Here is a 4025-nt window from a genome sequence, read left to right on the forward strand (position 1 = left end):
AAACAAGAGGTTGAGAATTAGTGACTGCTCGTATTTCATTTCACAGGTCTTGCATAAAAGATAAAAGTAGTATATAAAACAGTTTATAAATATTTAAAAATTAACAGATAATGATATTATGGTGCTTTGATCGTCTTTTTATTATAATTAAACTTTGGGTTATTGCTGTTCCAATGTCTTCCTTTCAGAGACAAGTCAGCGTGATGATGTACAAAACCCATTCTTGGTTTATTCTAAAGTGATTCTTTAAAGTTTACAGTTGTTATGTTCACTCAAACTGTGAGTTATAAGAAAACACCCCAAATTAGCAATTGAACCATCCAGACCTTGCACAGGGTTACTACTTTTCAGACACATCCTGAACAGTAGAATGATTTCCATGCTGTCTCCCAAAGTAGCTGAAGTGGGTTGTCCAACAAGATCATGTACGAAATATCAATAAATTGTTCGCAGAGCAAAGATACGAAAGAACAAGGCAACAAGCAATAAAGTTGAATGTACAATAAATATTTTAATAAAAATAAGATGAAAATAATCCAGCCACTGGCACTTTAATTGCCTCTTTATGGTTTTAGCAAATCAGTTTTAGGGAGTCAAAAGAGAAGTGCAGAGCACAATATTACAATACGCAAATTTGCTTTAAAATTACTGCATGAGGAAGAATAAGAGCAGGGGTCAGTGAAGGGGTTTTAATACATACGCTTTGTCATAAAAACAGACGTACTGACCGAAAACTTGGAAATAGCGATCTTGTGTCCTCGAAACAGCATAGATTAGCAATAAAAAAAATTACAACCAAGAAGGGAGCCGAGAAGAAACAGGAGATATAACCGTGAAAAAAAAATATGTGGCAGAAGGATTTTGATAACGGTTCAGTTCATTCAGTTCGGAGGTGCGTATTGCCTCCCTTTACATCGACACCTCCCAACCTCCTTTAGTACTCATTTCTGAGCTCTTAATTTCTCTTCCACATTCAGCGCAATATGTCTTTCTTCTCTTTTATACTTCCTTCTGTAAACAGGAAGTTTCCTACTTTATTTTTCTTTATATGATCGTTGTAGGTCTTCAGCTATGATTCTTTCTGCGCTTAGCCCTTGCTTTGCGGTGTGACGTAGTCAAGCTCTTCTTCTAGCGCCCGACCCAATGCGCATGCAATATGTCCTCCTCAATGACATTGTTTAGGGGCAGACAATTCTATTTGCTATTTCTGTTTTCTATACCCTGTAGACCTCTAAACTACTCATACGGTTGACCGTTTCCTTCCATTTTTACGGTAAAAGATACAGCCGTGATACTTAGTTCCTCTGAAAGCTCGTATTCTGGAGGGATGCTTTTCGGTTTGTTTTTTGAAATAGTGAAATTTTAAAGCTACATATGCCATTAAACTTAGCCACCAAAATTCAAATTTTCTGATGCTCAGGTACGGACTGTTCCCGACTTTAGAAGAGACACCGTTTTCTTAATGTGTGAATAGCAAGTGGTGTTAGGAGAAGCTGGCTGTCTTACTGTCAATTAACTTAATTAAAAATTATCACACACGTTGAATTAACCTACGCGGTTTTGGTTTTCGCGATTGTCGACCTACCCTAAATAAAGAGCCTCAATATTTAATGTTTTCACAACACACACACACACACACACACACACACACACACACATATATATATATATATATATATATATATATATATATATATACTATATATATATATATATATATATATATATATATATATATATATATATATATATATATATATATATATATATATTATCCAGCAAAATGAGCTGAGCTGACCATAATCACGCAGAAGCCAAACAGGTCTATGAAAAACTATATCTACAAACCTAAATTACTTGTTTACCTTTAGTTTGTCTTTAAATATAAGAATCAGATAATTAAATTGAGTATCTATAACTCTCACACTCGTAAATAATGAACATATATAAAAATTAAACCCTGTGTTTACCGGCCTTTCCAATATTCATAAGGTTCGTTGCTGAACTAAAAGTTACGTAAATATTCGACCGTTATCTTACGTATCAATTTTTTTTTATCTAGATGAGAATCAAATGTGTCTCATTTTTCCATTACTATACTTCCAAATACTACAATATTTTGGAAATCTAATGTAATTAACAAGCTGATTTTTTTTTATCTATGAAAGTCATTTTACACTTGAGCTGGTGTCATCGTTGTCATGAATGATCATCAATCTTGAGAGGTTTGCAGTAGCGGGCTGATCACAGAGGATATATACATGGAGTTTCAATTCCTATGCCAGCACTACGTAGTTCGGTGGTCTTCCACCAAGGTGGCACTGCAAAGCCTTGCGGCCATCTTTAAAGGTCTGGTAACCTGCAAATATACTCTCTATGTTCCAAGTGGATCTTGTCCGGACAATTCTTGTCATCCCCGGGGTGACAGTAGGGAATCTAGGAATTCTGAAGTTTCCAGGAATTCCGGAGGCTTCTGGGGCTTCCGAAGGCTTCAAGACAATCTCCAGGCTCTGTAGCCTTTAGATTTCTTGCACAACACTAAAGAACAGAGTTTTATGGAGAAGAAATCGGAGCGAAGGCTTCAGATATTTCTTTTGGGGAAGCCCTCGCTTTTGGAGATGAATAAGCCTTCGTTCTTGGAGTGGAGGCTTCTGGGGCTTCTGAAGGCTTCAAGACGATCTCCAGGCACTGAAGCCTTTGGAAACTGCCGTTGGATTCTCCAGGAATACTTCAGGAGCTGAAGACTGCTTCAAAGGATCCTGGAGTTGTGAAGATGTTTTCAAGAATACAGAGAAGTCTTCTCTCGTCGTCGGGAGATATCTACTGTATATATATCAGTATGGGGGAATCCCATAAAATTATAGATGATAACTCGTTAAAGTAAAGAAACTACTCATGTGTCAGAAAAAGAACTCTAAGTAATGATTAACGCAATGTTAAAATTATCTAAAACCTTCGGGATTTTCCTTGAAGGCATTTTGGAATCCTTCAGTCTCCAGCTCCTGGAGGAACGAGAGAAATGCCATTCGCGCATGTGCCAAACTCCAAATCTCCAGGAACAATCTCCGAGATGATTCAAGTCGTTTGGAAACCTTCAAAGAGAGCAAGTGTCATATCTGAAAAGCTGGGTAAGAGAAAGCAATGAGTATGGTGAGGGGAAGGGTCCGACCCAGAGGCTGCTTCCTCAGAGGAAGGCAGGTATCCTACCAGGCTGGGGAAGCGGGCCTGGAGAGGGTCCAAGCCCCTCAAGGATGGACCCCAAAAGCCCCAAGGTTTGCCAGTCTTTTGAGGGCAGCTTTGAAGGGAAGGGTCCGACCCAGAGGCTGCTTTCTCGGAGGAAGGCAGGTATCCTACCAGGCTGGGGAAGTGGGCCTGAGAGAGGGCCCAAGAACTTCAAGGATGAGGCCCAAAAGGCCCCAAGGCTCACCAGTCTCTTGAGGGCAGCCTTGAAGGGAAGGGTCCAACCCAGAAGTTGCTTCCTTGGAGGAAGGCAGGTATCCTGCCAGGCTTGGGGAGAGGGCCAAAGCCCCTCAAGGATGGGGCCCAAGAACCCCAAGGCTCGCCAGTCTCTTGAGGGCAGCCTTGAAGGGAAGGGTCCGAACCGGAGGCTGCTTCCTCAGAGGAAGGCAGGTATCCTGCCAGGCTGGGGAAGTGGGCCTGGAGAGGGTCCAAGCCCCTCAAGGATGGGGCCCTAGAACCCCAAGGCTCGCCAGTCTCTTAAGGGCAGCCTTGAAGGGAAGGGTCCGACCCAGAGGCTGCTTCCTCGGAGGAAGGCAGGTATCCTGCCAAGCTGGGGAAGTGGGTCTGGAGAGGGCCCAAGAACCCCAAGGATGAGGCTCAAAAGCCCCCAAGGCCTGCCAGTCTCTTGAGGCAGCCTTGGAAGGAAGGGGTCCGACCAGAGGCTGCTTCCTTTGAGGGAAGGCAGGTATCTTGCCAGGCTGGGGAAGTAGGCCTGGAGAGGGGCCCAAGAACTTCAAGGAAGAGGTCCAAAGCCCCCAAGGCTCTCCAGTTCCTGAGGGCAGCCT

Source organism: Macrobrachium rosenbergii, chromosome 51 (assembly GCF_040412425.1).
Source record: "Macrobrachium rosenbergii isolate ZJJX-2024 chromosome 51, ASM4041242v1, whole genome shotgun sequence".
NCBI classification, from domain to species: Eukaryota; Metazoa; Arthropoda; class Malacostraca; order Decapoda; family Palaemonidae; genus Macrobrachium; species Macrobrachium rosenbergii.